Source organism: Microcebus murinus, chromosome 5, assembly GCF_040939455.1.
Source record: "Microcebus murinus isolate Inina chromosome 5, M.murinus_Inina_mat1.0, whole genome shotgun sequence".
Classification (NCBI taxonomy): domain Eukaryota; kingdom Metazoa; phylum Chordata; class Mammalia; order Primates; family Cheirogaleidae; genus Microcebus; species Microcebus murinus.
The window spans coordinates 44,629,967-44,649,469 of NC_134108.1; the positions used below are offsets into that span (position 1 = coordinate 44,629,967).

The 19,503-nt window shown below is 32.2% G+C and overlaps 1 non-coding gene across 1 annotated transcript; it reads right to left on the bottom strand.

Moving 5' to 3' along the window:
• Positions 1-10,660: 10,660 nt before the first annotated feature.
• On the bottom strand, positions 10,661-10,769 carry LOC142871246 (U6 spliceosomal RNA). Its single transcript, XR_012919503.1, has one exon. It is a non-coding gene; the product is annotated as a U6 spliceosomal RNA (small nuclear RNA).
• Positions 10,770-19,503: the final 8,734 nt, after the last annotated feature.

Here is a 19,503-nt window from a genome sequence, read left to right on the forward strand (position 1 = left end):
TAATGTAAATTCTTTTCCTTGTGATCCCTTTGCATACAATGTAATGCTTTTTGATATTTATAGTAATCAGCATCTCTGTCTCCCTTGTTCTATTAAAATACGACTGATGGAGATATTAGTCCATAGTAATAAAATCAACTTATGCAGTTATTGGCCCTGAAGCATTAATTTTACAATACCGCTTTACACTCTTCCTTCATGGCATTTGAATGAGTGGCAACTGTAACAACACCAGCCATTTTAGGGACCAATTTCTGTTCCACAGACATCAAAAAATCCTACAGGTTAAGTCTTAACATTTCCCAATGTTTCTGAATACCAGAAGGATAGTTTGGAAGCTGTTGGCCTTGAAAGTTCTTGTTCCAAGTTCTGGGAATATGAAAATGGCTCTAAGGTGTAAAAAAACCCATCGTGTACCAGAATCAATTTTGTTAACTACCTTGTACCTAATTAGCCTAATTTGATAATTCATAAATCCTGCCATAAGTAATTTTTAGTAAACTATTTTGCAGATATTTGCAAATGAAAAGGATATTAAGGAGATTTAATAAATACTGAGCAGATTTTGTATAGACACTTTCAAGTATTATTTCATTTTATCCTCAAAACAACTCTGACAGATAGGAAGTACCATATCTGTTACTGAGATAATAAAACCTGGCTGAGAGAAGGTAAGGGGTTTGTTCAATGTCTACCAGTCCACTAAGTGCCAGATTTATGATTTGAACCCAGGTTATTTGCTAATCCTAATCCTGTGCTTTCAAATACAACAGAGACCTATGAATTCTATCCATAGGTGAAGCACAATTTGAAATTGCTTTTATCTTAGTTTTTTGTTTTCAACAGTATCAACTTTATTATCACTTTACTCTTGATGTTAGGACAAGTGTTTGGGTAGTTGGGGTAGTTAAAAAAATAACCTTGGAAGTTGACGTCTATGTATTTTGGGATAAGTCACTTAATGTCACTATCAATTATCCTCATCTTTAAAATATAATTAATATGTCCATTTCTTACAGTTCTTAAGATTAAGTTATAAAGTACTTTATTAATTATAAAATAATGTTTACATGTAAGATATCCATTGTTGTTATAAGGCTGGATTAAAAATTTACTGCAAATTTTCAGCTAGGAAATTCTGTTTTCACAAAGTAGCAATGAAGCAAATGTTTACTTGTCAGCCCATATTTTGTATTGTTATGTGCTACATGTCAAATTTCATAACTGCTGATCTGCACATGAAATCTTAAACCCTTAAGTGGAGTGAAGGTATGAGAAATCAAATCCCTAACAAGGTATCCTAAATACTTTTTGTCTAAACACATCCTAGATGCTGAGTATGTGTTCATTTAATAAAGCAGTCTTGCCAGCATGAGTAGCTCGCTGAAGGTCATACACATTAAGTTAGAATGTATACCTTCTATCAACTGTGACATGTGTAGGACTAGGTAGTTATTACTCAATGATTTTGGGGGAAATGGGACATTATTAATTGAAACATATGCATTTGTGATCATTGATTTAAAACCTGGCAGAGAATAAACCATTCATTCTCCACACCCCTTCTTCTTTTGTGGAACCTTGCACTTGACAAAGCATCTAGATGAATGAGATAGAAAAATTAAGCACTTTGAATAGAGGGCAGGACTCAGACAGACAGAGGTGATACTCTTTTCACACATTGCATTGCAAATAGGCTCCATTCTAATGATGACAACTCTAAGTGTAGGGAGAAAAGATAGCGGCCAGTTGCAATTAAAATGTATTAAGCATACTCCTGCTCTTCTGGGATAACTGGTGCAGAGAATATAATGTATTTTATGCTATGGATAAAATAATTTCTCTCTTTAAAAGTATATAGCACTTTTCCTATGGTGAGCAGTGCCCCAGGCAAATCAAGTTACATGCTGATCCCCCTTTTCTGTAAACTTCATTGTATTTTAAATATATATGTGGTTATTTTCCAACTTGACTACGAATTGCTTAAAGTCATGAGATTGCTTTCTATTCATAGTACCTAAAACCATTTTCAATGTGCTAGGAAAAAAATGGGTATATGTTTGGTGTTCTGTAGATATAATACTTCTTTGCACACTGATTGACATCCTATGCCCTTTTACTCATTTATATTCTCTATGATCTCTCAGCTCCAGTAAACTGACTTATATGAACTGCATCACCTGAGTGCTCTTACCAGTGGTTTTCCACTGGGTTCAGCCAATGGGAAGTGCCAGAGAAGAGCAGAGGGCAGAGAAAAAGAAAGGTCAGGGTATTTGTTTTCACCCAACCCCACTCCCAAACTCCCCATGGCACCTGCTTGGCTAAGGATCTGGTAGAGTCTGTCCCCTTATAGTCACAATCCCTGGGGGGCAGTCCTTATTCAACAGCTTCAGCTCTTGCTTCTGTGGCTCAATGTTATAGTGGTTTTCCTATTGTTCATTTCCCATACTCAGCACTTAGTAAACCAGCTCATTCATTAAACTCTTTTAATTAATATCTTTTGATTGACTCAACTGTTTCTACTCGGAACTCTGACTGATACACCTTGTTAACATATTCTTTAGATTCCAAATCCATTTGAATGTGGTACAGTAATGTCTCTCTAACTAATTTAATGAAATATTTTTAAAGAAAAAGAATTATTGTGTATCTTCCCTGTCATTTAAATATGTTAAAACATTAAATAAGCTATAATTAACTTTAAAAGATAAACAAAATAATATATAAGTTAAACACAATTAAAACTATCAACCAATTAAAAATTCAAATTAATAACATTTGATGGGACAAATATTTTGCTAAAATTAAATAGCTATTTCAAGCAAATATGATGCCATAAATATACTGATGAAACTTTATGCAAATTTCTCCTTTGAGAATTTTATGTAAAACATGCCACTATCTATGCAGGGCATCAGATAAAAAGCGTTGATACCATCTTGAATTCTTCTTATTTACCTTCCCAAGTATTCAACTGATACACTTTGTCATTATGTTTAATGCCATAATTACAAGTTACCATTTTTATACTTTATTATTGAATAGATATAATATTTCTTTATCTAATATGGCCCCATTACAATCTATCTTCCCTACTAAATCCTGTGTCACTGCTATAACATGCAAATCTGATCATGTCTTTTCTTTTCAAACCCTCTAATAATCCTTGATTGTTCTTTTGATAAAGTCAACACAATATGTACAGTATCTAGGCTTCATATGATCTGGCCACTGTTTGAAATGCCACTTCAACAATAAGCACTCATCATATTATATTCAGTTTTCCAGTTATTCTGCCTATCCTCACATTCCTCTGTAGGTAAACTCTTTGTTGTTTAGGTTTCCACATTTCATGCTCTCTCCCTGACATGTTTTCATTCCACTTCTTTGCCTGGCATGCTCTTCCAACCCATCCTTAGAGTCTCTTCCTGTAGGGCTTCTCTTAATCTGACTTGGATTTGGTTTAAATGATCTCATCTTCTTTTCTAACTGTTAGAATTTTCAGTTCACATGGTCTGTATGTCTTATCTTTGTCAGGACAGAAAATATGTCCATCTTGTTGACTTGTTTTTTATTTTATTTTATTTTTGAGACAGGGTCTTGCTCTATGGCCTGGGTTAGAGTGTAGTGGTGTTATCATAGCTCACTACAGCCAAGAAATGCTGGGTGTAAGCAATCTTCCAGCCTCAGCCTCCCAACTAGCTGGGACTACAGGCACACACAACCACTACTGGCTACTATTTTTATTTTTTGTAGAGAGATGTGTCTCATGATGTTGCCCAGACTGATCTCAAATTCCTGGCCTCAAGTGATCCTTCTGCCTCGGCCTTCCAAAGTGCTGGGATTACAGGCATGAGCCCTCACACCCAGCCTTGTTGACAGGTTTAGTTTCAGCATTTGGCATGTTTGTAAGGATATTAGTAATAGTTGTTTAATAAATGAATGAATATACAATAAAATGAAACCTTGCATTTGGATCCATTATCACATTTCTTAAATTTATTTATATTGTTTTTTAAGATTTCTTCATTTTATCACAACATATTCAAATCTTAAGTGGCAAAAACTCAGTACACATTTCAAAGTTCTTAGTATTGTACCTTCAAATATCATATGAAAGATAATCTTTGGATATTTTTCTTCTCTTACAATCTTAGATGGTAATAGAATCTTTAAAAAAAACTCAGAAAACCAATAAAATAAACAGCAAATTCAAAGAAATAGTCTTTTACTAAATAACTTCAAAAGATACATGCTGGTGTTTTCTATCTTACCAAGTAGTAAAAATCATTTTACTTGCTATTTCATATTCTGTGTGAAGCTATTTATAACTAACTCCAAAAAATAAATTTAATTTTTATTATATATAAAAAAGTCAGAAGAGTGCCAAAATAACACTAAACCTAAATTTTCTGCAAAAGAAATGTAATCACAAATTTAAAAACTCTTATATTGAATTATAATGTGTTAAGATGCCATTTTTATGTATAAGTATTTCAAAATATTCTAGAAGTATATTTTAGTGTCTTCAATATAATGCTAACTCAAATTATAAAACAATATATATAATGCGTATATTTGGTTAAAAAATGAAAAATTCTCTGAGAATAATCTGAAAGGGTATGAGGAAAAAAATTTAACAGATGCATCTTTAGATGACAAGATAGAAAATATTTTGGGGTTATCTGTAATTCCTAATTTTCCAGAGTAAGTATGAATTATTTATTTAATAAAAGCTTAAAATATTTCAAAACAGACAAACAATTGCTTCTACTTTTATGTCCCTAGAGATCCATATAATTCTGTTAATTAAAACACAGGTATTAAATAGTGAATAGGTAGGTGGAAAAGGCAAGCAATATCTTTGGCATTTTTAAAATCAGCTTGATTTCTATAAATAAAGAAAAAAAGAAAAATATTGTCTAACACACATTATTTTAAATAAAGCATATCTATTCTTTTTCTTTTATATAGCACCACAAAAGGTAAATTCAGTGTCATTGTGAACACTATTTAAGGCTATTTTAATCATTGTGATATTATTAATACCTGAATAGATTATTTAATGCAAATATACAAATTTTAAATTTTCTGGTAAATAAATATGCTTCTCTTCCTATATATAAAATGGCAGTTTTTGCTTTTTTTTTCCAAAGTATAAATAGGCAAAGAATACTGCCTTCTCTAAAGTAAATCTATTCTTACTTATTTTTTACTTAGGCTTCCACAGACCTTTGGGAATACTAACTGTGAAAGAAAATTTATTATTGTTGTTATCATTATTATTGATTATTAATTAAAGCTATATATTTGCCAAGCTTTCATGTCTCAGCATTGATCTTACAGGGTAAATTATGTCTATGAAGCCATATTTTATGTAGCCATGTCTAATATGTAGTTATGATGACATATGGATTTGCCAACTTCTTTTATTTTGTAATATAGTAAGTACATAAAAATATGAACCTGACTTCTTTATTTAAATTGATTCATAGATAATTTCCAAGTTGGTGTTAACTTGTAAAATCTGAATAAAGCATTATGGACTTAATTTTAAATGCTTGGAGTTGACAATAATGATCTATTTTGCTAACAATCTCAATATTTATATAGTATTGAAAATTGGCTGCTAACGTTAAGACCCAAGACTATGTCAATTATTAATGCTACTAATAAAATTGAAATCAAAGGAATTTTATCTTAACTTAACAGTATATGTAAACACTATTGACAAATTATGCTAAATCACTAAGTACTAAATAATCTCTCCTAGAAATAATAATGTATAATTTAAAGACGCTTATCAGTCCATAAGGTTCCTGATAAAACAGGATCTTCAATCTCCAAACAAGATATTCCCCCAATCTCCAAAGAAATTCCTCAAATCATATCTGATTTTCAATTCTAAATTTACACAAAACAGAAGCCTTCTCAAGGCTGACATACTAAAAATCATTACAGATCTTATAGAGCAAAATCTGAAGGGACAAACTGGCAAAAATATGTAAGACTCAACAAAGCAGGCTAGTGGTGCTCCTGCTCTGACATACACGGAAAAACCTCACCACACCTCTGGGCCTGAATGTTTAAAATGTGATTCATGTATTAAACAGAAGATCTTTTACTGCTTTCTTAGCAGCCACTGTGCAAACATGGAAAGCACATGGGAATTCATGTATGCTAATTTTTTCTTTATCTCTAGTCCTATTTAAATTGACTACCATGACTTTAAAATACAATTCCAGGCAGCATTAAAAAATAAACTTGGAAATGTGAAAGGATTATATCAATTCCCTGGACATATAAATATGCACTGGCAGTCTTTGACTCTGTGCTTTTGTCATTAGTGTGGCACTTGGTAGGGGGCAAAGCTTGGCACTGTGGCAGGCTGCTTGGAGCGCTAAAAAAAAGCCAGTCTAAAATCTAAAAGCAGCTGAGTGTATCAGTGTATCACAGTTCAGGGACATAAATTGCCTCCCCTGCCTGTTCTTTATATTTCTTGGCTTTTTCAAAGAATTCCTAATGGCTACCAAAGAAGCCTCGACCCCCTACAAGCACAGCATTATATACCACAAAAATCAGAGCACGTATCAATATTTTCATAGTAAAAGCATTCACGTTCTATATTTGGTTAAACTTAGTTACAGAGTATCATCATGGAAAAAGTGCACACCCCAGAGGACCAAACATGTGTATCATCTGGCTTATTACATTCTAGTAATCAGAGAAAGGACACTACTGGACCCCATATGTGGAAAATGCGATAGGTTTAATTCTTTTTCTCAGCCATTTTACTCAGTCGCTTCCCGGCTGAGTCATGTTTAATGTAGCAAATTTATTCTTGCCTCTAAGACTTTTGAGCTAACATAAAACTAGGATATTCTGAAAAATACTGAGAAACAGATTATTCATAATTGTATCTGACATAGTAAAATAAATGAGCACACTGAACTAAGCTCTTCATGTCTCTGACTTTCCACGTATAAATTGACTTATGAAGATAAGACTTATGAAGATAAGTCAATTTATACATGGAAAGTCAGAGAAATGAAGAAAAGATGTGATAACAAACAGAGCGTAGTATATGTCCAAAGCAAAATAGCAGTGGAGAACATTGTTCAAACAAGAGAACAAATATTTCATAGGGCAGTAAATGAGATTGAAATTAGAAAGAAAAAGAAGGTGAAAGAAACAGCAATCAAGTGTATGCTGTTCTAAATAGCAATATTCCACACAAGTTGAATAAGCCTTAATGGTTTACATTACTAGGCATGTGGAATGGAATGACCGCAGACATCAAACCCCTAGATTTTAGACATGTCTAGATTTAGGTAGAAGACAAATGGAGGCTGGGCTTCCAGGGGTCCACTGAAATATAAGTGGTCATTGACTACAGGATCTGGCCACTTCAAATGCATTCCTTTTACTACCCCCAGAACAATAACAGCAGGGGACATGCTACCCTATTTCCCAACCTACTGGACTTACACTGGAATCTAACCCAGGAAGGGCCAATCAGCATCTCTTTCAAGAAATTTCTATTTGGATTGAGAGAGCATGTGAACAGTGAGCTCAAGTCCATTTTCTATGTCCTTGTAGGACAAAGCAAGCTAGACAACAGAGAAAAAATTATGAAGCAGATGCACAGAACAAAACATGGATTAAGAAAGTGCTCAGGTTCTTAACAGTTTTCCAGCATCAGTAGGACTTCCAGTGGCCTGGCTGCATGCTTGTAAAGGAGAAAACAGTGTCTCCTATTTTGTAACATTACTCCCTCAGGTCAGATTTACTTTTGTAAATATAATTTTTATGTGTTTATTAACTTTTAGTCAGTTCTATTCATATAGTCCCACCATATCAGGGTATATCATTTTACACTCTCCTGTTCCTGTTCCTTTTCCTTTACACTTTATTTTTATTAATAGTCTGATTTTTGGTTACTAGCACTGGTGACTACTGACTTAATAAAAAGTAAGACACACACTACCATGTCAATGAAATGGTGCTCAGCATATTTCTAAGAAAAGTTTGGTCTAGGGGAGTGAAGTCATAAATGATTTATATTTTTCTTTTTAAAAATATCTTTCTTAATTTTCAAAGTTTTTAGAATAAGAATATGTTACACCAATAATCAGAAAAAAAACAACACCAAGTGAGTTATTACAGTTCTGCCCTTCCAGATGAAGTAGAATTAATTCAAATAATTACTGGACATACTAAAAAATTAACAAGGTAATAGTCAACATATCTGTGAAACCTAAGGAGTAGAATTGTTTAGTAAATAACATGACAGACTACATATTTCTATCACCACATTTAGTTTATTATATGACTGAGTAAGTCTACAACCGTACACTTCCAGAGGAGAACAAAGGACTGAAAATCATAACTGTGGTAGGATAAATAATAACCACCAAAGGCTTCTTGTTTCTAATTCCTGGAACCTGTGATGTTTTCTTACAGGGCAAAAAGAGACTTTGTATATGTGATAGTTAAGAATTTTGAGACTGAAACTTTATCCCGGATTACCTGGGTGTGCCCTAAAATGCAGTGATATATGTACTTGGAAGAGAGGCAGAAGGAGATTTGAAACAGACAGAAAAAGAGAAGGCAATGCAACCACAAGGCAAATATTGGAGTGATGCAGCCACAAGCCACAAAAAGCTGAGAAAGGCAAGGAGTGAATTCTTTCCTAAAATGACATCCTAATTTCATCCCAGTAAAACTGATTTGTCTTTTAATACTCTAGAACTGTGAGATAATGATTTTCTGATTTGTGGTCATCTGTATCAGAAGATCTAGAAAACTAATCCAATCATCAGATATTACCCCAAATCAATTATTTTCTTTCATTTATCTAAGATTTGCTGAGCAATTGTTGTGCAGTAGATGCTATGCTATGCCAAGGGCTGCAGTAGTGTACCAAACATAAACCACTCCTTCCCTGTCAGAAGTGAGAATCAGGTAATGAAACTAGGGCAGAAGCCTATACCTTACTCATCCAGAAGATGCACTATATCGTTCAACAGTAACTAGCAGGGCTCAGATCCCTGAGATTTTTCTGCTTGGTGATTGCTTAGATCAGTCTCTAACCTGAAATGCTTAACTAATCTTGTCAATTATATTATAGTAAAGGGTATTTTTGGTTGTCTACTTTGCCAAGAGATTTTTACATGTATTATGTTCTAATTCTACTCCAAACTTTCAACCTAGACAATTATTTCTATTTTACAGGCGATAACTTGTTTATATTTATTTAATTTTGTGACATTTCCCTGAGTTCATTCATATTAAAATTATTATCATTTTATATTCTGCCACATACTGCAGTTAGAATATAAATATGATGTAAACAAACATAAAACTTGGAAAGTTTTCAAATAAAATAATTATCATTGTTAAAATTCCAAAAATATTATGGTTCCACTTCTATAAAATAATTTCAATTCTGCTTTTACAATTTTGATAGATTCAGCCATCAAAGTTGTAAGTCCAATATTAAGTTCCATAATAGCCAAAGGTATTTGTGTGTCGATCAAGTAGTAAAATAGCTTCATGGTGCTAAATTACATTTGAACAATTTAGGACAATTACTAAATAATTATTCTAACAATAAGCAAATAGAAGACTTGAAATTAGATAAGGTTAATCACTAGTCTTCAGAACCATACTCTAAATTATTTTGGCTTAATATGGCAAGTTCAGGCAATAATATTAATATAAGGTGGGTTTTTTTCTTAATATAATTTCCAAGGAACAAATACTATATAAATATAATAATGTGGTGTATTCCATATGCCTTCAAAAATAGAGCAAAAGAATACCAAATATTAATAAAATATTTGAAAGAATATACATATTATTGCAGTATATGTGCAGGCATGTGTGTCTATATACGTGTGTCTGCAGTGTTCACAGAAGCTCATAATAGTTTTGATGCTTGGAATAACACCATGAGATTAAGGATAACTTCTTCTCTAAAATGCAAATACTTAGCAAGGTAATTCCTCACAAATTCATGGTGATAACTAAGTAATCTAGTACACTTAAAGTGCACTGGAATAATGCCTGGAGCATGTTAGGGGCTTAAGAAATGTGAGACAGTATTAGAATATATAAAATTGTAATTTAATGTCGGTTGTGAGAAAATGTATTATCTGATATCAGTAACCAATGCATGAATCATCTGCTATAATTCTACATGTGTTTACTGTGATTTAGACCATTCTCTAATGGACTATCTGCTTCCCCAATCATGAGTTTTAGCATTAGGTTGAATTTAAAATCCTAGCTGCACCATTTACCAGCTGGGTAAACTTGGGCAGCTTTTTAAGTTTCTCTGATTACCACTGTCTTCATCCCATAAGAAAGACTGTGTGTATCATACAGCAACACTGTGAGCATTAAGTAACAAAAGATGGTACAGTGTAGATGGAGTGTCCCAGGGATTCCCATAAGTAATAGCTTTTAATAATACTACTAACATTACTAATGGCAAAACATCTTGTCTCCAGTGAATGTGCATCATACTTTTTAATTTATTTATTTGCTAAATAAGTAAGAGTATTTTTAACCCAAATATGATGCAATTTAAAGCTTATGAAGAGTATGATCTATGCATTGGACTTTTTTTATATTTCCATCCACAGAGACCACCATAAAAAGTTTTGATAAACACTTGGTGTTTTTAAATTTTTTTTTAAATAGGGGCTATGTTACTCTTCTCTGTATCATCCCAATTTTAGTATATGTGCTGCCAAAGTGAGCATAAATACACACTTTTTAAAATGCTTTTTACCTAAAACTTTTCTCTATGATTTGACAAATGTGCATAACACTTCGTAATCTACCTCATGAAATCTTCACGTTGCTTGAGACCACAGACGTGAAGTTTCCTAGTCTTGAATCTCAGCCAGCATAAGAAACCAATCTCTGACATAATTGACTTATGATTAGCAAACCTCTGGTTGAATGTTTTCATAATTTTAGACTACTACTTCTCAGTCTGTTCCTTTGTCATAGACATAGCTCCATTTTTGAAAGATTATTATATTTGGAAAAATTATGATTCCTCAAAACTACTTCCTTTTGGCCAAAATATATCACTTTGTGTGTATTTCCTTACTACATTGCATCTTGCATCTTCTTTTTTCATGTCTTTCTTTCCCACTAGACTTGGAGAATTTTGAAGGTAAGAACCAAGGACAGCCCCAATTCTGTTCCCAAACCATACAACAACTGTTAAATAATTTCATTGATTTACTGAACAAAGGATTTTTCTGTCTGAAGCCACATATAGGAGTTAACTCCTTGTTTTGCATGCTAGACATCAAAATATCTAATATTACTTTCATTGTTTATTTTTCTTTTAAAATATCATTTTCAATTGCTTATAATGTATAACTCCAAAATCTATGTCAACTATTATTACTGCCATATTCCTTAATTTTATTATCCAACTTTTCTTTGTAGTGACACCAAAAAACTTTAATAGAAATGAATCAAGAAATATTTATTGCATGAACTGAGAATGTTCGCATTATATTCCTTTGTTCAATATAGCTGTTTTATTGTCTGGAAATGCAAGCTTATTTGAAAAATTGTCTAGGTTATAACATTACTAATATAATGATGCTTTGGAAAATAATAAAACTTTTCTTGAAACCAAAAAACAACATTTTTGTTATCTATTAGCATAATAATCTAAATATCTTTATGGCAGCAAAGAAAAAAAGATGAGTGTTCAATGTTTTTTTCCTCTCCAGTTACTAATATGGTTAGTAACATAAAATGCAGGATTAACAATACTACCTTATGGACTATAAGTATTATTAATGAATTAATATTTATAAACAATACTTGTCACATTATAAGTGCTATATAAAATAATAACAAAGCATAAAATCAAACAAATATAGCACACACATATGAGCATGAAATATACATACAGTTGAGCTTTTATCCATCTTTCTAGTAATTGGGGAAAATTGTTTTCACTTATACACTCATGACTAATATATACTACTAATAAATAGCTTTCCTATAAATCTACTTATTTTTCCACAAGTTTGCTTTAATGTTGATATAATAGAAATTGAGAACTAAAGTATGTTTTATCCCAAAATATGCTCTTAAAATAGAATGTGAGGTTTCCCACAAAACATAATTATGGTTACATTGCATTATTATATACACAAAAATCCTTTTCAAAATGGTAATAAAATAGAATTTAACAATATGTTAAAAAAACATACCAAGAAGTTTACTCCAGGGATACAGGCTGATTCAATATTGTAAAATTAATCATAATCCATCATAGAATAGGCTAAAGAAGAAAAATCACATAATTATATACTAATTGATACAAAAAAAACACACAACAAAATTCAACATCCATTCACAATAAAAAACTCTCAGAAAAAATAGGAATAGAGTTAAACTTACTCAGCTGATAAAAAATATCTACAAAAATCCTACTGTTAACATTATTTTTAATTGTGGAAGAGTAAATCCCTCCCCACTGTGTTTGTGAATAAGGCAAGTATGTCCAAGCTCACCACTCTCATTCACTATAGGGCTAGAAGTTCTAGCCAGTGCAGTGAAGCAAGAAAAGGAAATAAAAAAGCATACAGATAAGAAAGAAATAAAACTGTCACTATTTGCAAATGACTTGATTATGCAGAAAATTCATGATGTGTGCCAGGGCCTGAAGGCTGGGGAAAGTGGAGAGATGTTGGTCAAAGGTTACATTCATACTGAAGAATGAATAAGTTCTGGAGACCTAATGTATAGCATGGTGACTATAGTTAATAATACTGTATTGTATGCTTGAAAATTGCTAAGAGGGTAGATCTTAAATGTCCTCACTACATGCACACAAAAGTAACTGTGAGTTGATGGATATGTTAATTGACTAGATTGTGATAATCATCTCACAATGTATACATATATAAACATATTGCTCAAACCTTAAATATACACAATTTTTGTAATTTTATCTCAATAAAGCAGAAGACATAAAAATTAGCTATGCTTTTATGTACCAGGAATGAATACATGAATACTGAAACTAAAATTATAACACCATTTATAATCACTCAAAAAATGAAATACTTAGATGTAAATCTAATAATACATGTGCATAATTTGTAACTTGAAAACTGAAAAAAGTGATAAAAGAAATCAAAATAAATAATGAAACATTCTTGTTCCTGATAGAAAGACAATATAGTCAAGATATCACTTTCTCAAGTTGATATGGAGGTTCATGCAATTCCTATCAAGGTTTCAGCAGGATTTTTTTAACAGATATAGATAAGACTATCTAAAATATAAACAGTTGAGAAACTAGAGAAAATCAGAAAGGGATAGTTTGGTGAAAGATTATAATCTTCAAATATATGAAGAGTTATTGTCTAGAAGAAGGACCAAATGTGTTCTCCATGTCTCTAAGATATGAAACTCGATTTTGTATAACAACATTATATGAAATTATATGTTAGATTAAAATAAAGAAGTTGTTCTCATGTCAATCTGTGAAGTCAAAGATAGAATCGCCTTCCCCATCAGTGTAGGAATTCAGTTGTGTATCACCTTGCTAGGAACATAATAAAGAGAATTTTAGCATCAGATAAAAAATAAACAAAGTGATTGCTAAAGTCACTTCTTTTGCAGATATTGCTTTGATTTCATGATTCCAAGTGAAAAAGGACATGTGTCTACTTCAGAATTGGATAATCTGAGATTTAGAAGATATAAATACATAAATGAATATTGCTTTAAGTATAAATGAAAGCACTATAAAAGAATCACAATTTCTCTGTATGATTGAGTTCTCAGCAAACGATTATAAGTGAAAAGAATTCTGAATGTTTTTTCCAAGCCATGTTTTCTTCTTATTTGAACCAGCAAAATAGTATCTACTTCACTTTCATGGCTGGATGAACACTTTAGGTTTGTTAGTAAGTAATGGTGCTATGTGTTCATTCCGTGACTAGCTTCTCACACCTCCTATACAGTAATATACTTTTGTTGTCTTGTCATTTGGCATCATCATTTACAGCTACCTAATCAATTGTTCTCCATGGACATTCTTATATTATTAAGTTTTCTCAGAAAACATTTATGAAGTAAATGTGCTGTTTGATTAATAGAAATATAATAAAATTCCTGCCTATGTACCTATTAGATTAATAATTGAGTAACAATTTGGAAAGTTAAATCTTCTAATTTATATTTTCCTCAATGGATCTTATTTTTAAACATCCTACCAACTTACCTTCTATTTTAAAACTCTCTAATCTCATCTTCTAAAAATTTGGCATTACAAAAAATATTTTAAAGTGATATACATATTATTAAGTTGTGATAAGAACAATTGAGGAAAAAAGTGATCTCAGTTCCACAACAGTTATGAATTAGAAGGCATAAAAATATCAGTAGGCACATGGGAGAAATAAAGACAAGTATCTTTAATTGACCCAGTTATACTAAAGAAGTTAACCTCAATTCTTCATTGTCATACAATCATCCACAACATTTGGAGGAGGAAATAATCTTCACACCATACGTTGTATTTGTTGAATCTTTTTTGCTTTTTATTTTCAAAATATCATTGCCCCAAAAAGTATCTCAATGTCACTTAATATTGATGAAACATAAAAATGTCACTGTCGTTTTTCTGATTGTTCAAAACCAAACAACAAATCCTCTTATAACTTCGTAATAGTGAAAATAGATAACAATTTCAATTTTCACTTTCCAAATATGCTCTCCCAGCTTGCTCTCCATTCAGCACACTTCTCCAGGTGACTTTAAGGGGGGCGGGGGGAAGGAAGAAGAAAACTTACATGGAGTTTATTGTTTGTTTAGATGCCTAGCAAAATGACAATTAAATTCTTTTATTTAGATATTATTTCATTCCCAATTGTTTATCAAGCAAGTTTACAAGCATAACATTACATTTTAGCTCTCTTTTTGCTCTATAACTGACCTTATCTTCATCTAATGAAATACTATCCTAACCCCAAACCGTTGGTCCAACATTAATAAGTATTCTCATCAAATTTAGTCTTCAAAATGTCTCCACACACCTGACCCAATTGTTTTTCAAACATCAAGCTTTGTGTCTGGGATCTCAGACTGTATTTGAAAGTAAAGAGTATATTTAAAAGGGCTCTGCCAGCTTGTCTAGTCTTAGTTTTGATTTGCCTTAAAATTGCTATAATGGAAAGGAAAACTGTTAGATGAACCATGACCCTCCCATCTTTTTGCAATTTATGAGAAAAAGATGAAAATGATGTGAAAAAATTACTTTTATACTCAAAAGTAGTGAATGATTAACCTAGCTGTTGTCAAGATGGGGGACTATGTACACTTTAAAGCTGCCATCCTGCATCTTTCTTAAAAAGTTAATTATCTAATCATTCCTTCTCAGTTATCTACTTACTTTAGTGTTCACACATTATTTGATAGGATTACTCTCTGGGAAAAAAATAGAGTCCAGAAATTTACAGGCAAGAATAACCATATCCATGCTGCTGTATCTCTTAGTAGTCATTTATTCTATCCATAAAAGTTGGCTCTATATTTCATATTTATAAATAATGTTAAATTACATGAAATACAGAGAGATTAATTATCCAAACCTGAATTCCATGCATGCTTAAAAAGGAAAAAGAACAATAAAAATAAGAATGGGCTGGGTGCGGTGGCTCACACCTGTAATACTAGCATTCTGGAAGTCTGAGGCGGGCAGATCATTTGAGCTCAGAAGTTTGAGACCAGCCTGAGCAAGAGCAAGACCCAGTCCCTACTAAAAAAAAAAGAAAGAAATTAATTGGCCAACTAAAAGGATATATAGAAAAAATTAGCCGGGCATGGTGGCACATCCCTGTAGTCCCAGGTACTTGGGAGGCTGAGGCAGAAGAATTGCTCGAGCCCAGGAGTCTGAGGTTGCTGTGAACTAGGCTGATGCCACGGCACTCTAGTCCGGGCAACAAAGTGAGACTCTGTCTGAAAAATAAATAAATAAATAAATAAATAAATAAATAAAAATAAGAATGAGCAAATCCTGGTTATGTAGAAAGAAAGAAGGATGGAAAAGAGGTGGATAGAGGAAACAGAGGGAGGAGAGTAGGGGAGAGGAAGTTAGAAAAGCTAGAGAAGCAAGAGAAGGGAATACTCAGAGAAAAGTCAGGCACGGTGTACTTTCGATAGGAAGTTCAAACAAATAAGAAACATTTACTCAGCCTCATCCTGTGGTTCACAATCTTAAGTGACCAGCCCACTATAGTGGCTTGCTAATTTGTTCATTTGATTCATTCAAAGTCCTATACACATGTAATGGGTACAGTGTGCACCATCTGGGGGACAGACGTGCTTGAAGCTCTGACTTGATTGGTGCAAAGGCAATATACATAACCTAAACATTTGTATACCCATAATATGTTGAAATTTAAAAAATTTAAAAAAATAAAATAGCAAAAAAAAAATCTTCTGGAAAATTCTTTAAATGTAAACTAAACATTCTACTGCAGAATATATTCATGCCCTCTCCCCACCTCCACCCTGAAACCAACAATGGAAGTGTGCTTCACAAGTAGCAAAGACTCATCTGAATGAAACAATATATGGAGGACTTTCTTGAGGACTCGCAGATTATCCCCTACTAGTCTGCATTGTTTTGTTCTCCATTGCTTGCTTTTTACTGATTGTCCTTGTTAAACCTATAATAACTCAATAGCAATTTAATGATTTCATCCTCACCATTGAAGAGGTGGTTTCAATATCTTAATATAAACTCTTTTCTCTTTATTATGACTCACAGACCCCCCCAAAAAATGTTCTCTGGTGTCTTCACCAAGAATAGTTGCACTTTTCCTAAATAATGAATTTGTGTTCATTTTCTATATTCTGAGAATCATATAACACTTTCTATTTCCTAATTTACTTTGGGTACTACAAACACTGGGCAAAATTCATATCATGAAAATAGCAAAAATACAAGACATCATGGAAAATACTTTGGGTAATAATCTCACTATCGGCTTCAATAATTCAACATGGAAGTAATTTTTGTGGTTATAAAGTCCATTATTCAACTTAGTGGAATATAAATTGGAGGCAATGAAGGCATGGATTGCTGAAAGCAGAAAATGAAGGTGAGAAAGATGTATTTTAGCTAAATCATTCTAGTCCAATCATGCTTTCTCAGATTTTAAGTCTTATTTTATTATGGTTCACTTTAAAATGACTTTAGAGATCTAAAATACACTTTTACATGAGTTAGAAATAGGTTAAGCTGAAAGTTACAAAAAGCTGTATAAATATAGACTTTCCAAAAATTAAGTTTATTTTCTTAAGCAATATTAAATCCAGGATTGGGTAACTCAGAGCTAGTGTAACTGCTCCAGGAAGTCTCAGTGTTCCAGACTCTGTCTTCCTGATTCAGATATTTTTTATGTGGTTTAAAATGATAGATTGATTCCAGTTATAAAATCTATTTTTCAGACAGAAGAAAAAAGACAAATATAAAAAACAAATTTTCTGTAGGGACTTATTTCTATAATCTCATTTTCATTAAGCCATCTCTAGCTTCTAAGGAAGTGGGGAAAGATATTTTAAATGTTTAATCTTGATTAAATAGAGGTAAAGAAGAAGGAGATTAGACTGGGTACACAATGTACCTATAAGGGATATGCCATATTTTGTTACTATGTCACTTAGAAAAATCTCACAGACACTTTTAAAAGAATGCAGTACACATAAAAACAGTCATCAAAGAAGAAAAATTGAGAGCATAACAATGTATATTGTATTAGTATAAGATTTAAATTTATTGATATGTATCATCATCTGAATAATTTCCTTTTAGTTTCTCTTCTAAGTCTTCATATTTTCTAAAACATGGACAATAGCTTAGAGATAAGACTCTCTAGTCTGACACACTGACATCTGAAATGAAAATTTGTCCTTGATTTTAAAGAACTGGGTTTCATTTCATTACATTACTTATTACCTGGATGGCTCCTGTAACATTTCTGAGTCTCATTTTTCTCATTTGGAAAAGGGTAACAATTTTCACTTCAAAAAATTCTTGTGACTTTTATATGAAATGTAATACTTGAAAGTCCCTGGAACATAATATATGCTCAAAAAATGTTAGTTTCTCTCCAAAGTAAGTATTCAAACAGAGTCCATGAGACTATTCATTTAAAATAGTCAATTTTAAAGAATAATTTTCAAATTTTCTTCTGTGTAGCAAAGAAATCTAGAAGAAAAGGAAAAACAAAATCAAATCTAAAATGTAAGCAATATTCTATGCCAAATACAAAGCTAAGCATTTTATACATTTAAATGTGTTGGCTATACTTTAAGAATTTAATATATCATAGTATGCTTTTCTGGGCAGAATGGCAAATGCATAATAACATGAAATGTGCTTACTTCGTATGTCTTTAACAATCAAGGAAAGCACAAATTCATATTTGAGGATTCTCTGTTAATATTTAGGAGGTTGAATATAACAATGACAATATTCCTTTTTTCCATTCGTATCTTCATTTCAGTTGTTGAAAGCTGCACCATGTCCCTCTGGGAAGAGAAGAAATTCTAAATAGCACATCATGCCAAGTGTTTCAGAAAAGAAAAATCGGTTCCTGAAAATATATCATGAAATCAATATATTTCCACAAGTGACCAGCTTAATCACCCAAACCTCCAGTCAAAAGAATTCCAATTGAAATGCTGTATTGCCTCTCTGTCTTCAAAACTCAGTCTACTCAACAAAACATTGACCATTTTATCGGAGAAAGTAGATCTGGAGAGTTATGTATTGACTTAAAAGGAGGGCATTGCAAGTCTGCCCAGAAGGCTGCAATGCCTGTGCTTAGAAGGAATCAATAAAAAAAAAAAAATACATTCATAGTTCTAGTTATTTATTTCTGTCAAATGTATTATGGTGATCCTTTATATCTTAGGAATGGCATAAATACAACAAAAATAATTTTCTATTGGATAAAGGTGCTATTTGAATTTGAAAAAACCTCAAAAGTTGCAATTTAGTGTTCTTCCACAAGTAAAAAAGCAATCTTTTTCTATTATAATAGGTTCTAGGAAAACACTATGAATTTTAGAACAAGATGATATGTACATAAACTATTTAAAGTTCTCTTGCAAGTATGTCTTACTCAAAACTTCTTTCACCGTATTCTAGGAAACTACTTACCAGAAACAAACAAACAAAAAATCATTTCCCCATTTTTCTATCTCAAAAACTAGCGTGAAATAATGACCAGTACAACTGAGCCAAAAGTCAACTATTACAATTTTTCTATTTGCTTGGTAAAACAGAAAGCTGTCATAGCATCATTTTTTCTCTAAAAGACAAACGCCTACCTTTTTCATATGACAAAATAACTGTCCTCATTTCTAAAATTACTCTAGAACTACTATGTGGTTATCTTAGTTGGAACCCACCCCTCTAGGAGAGTAATCTATGGT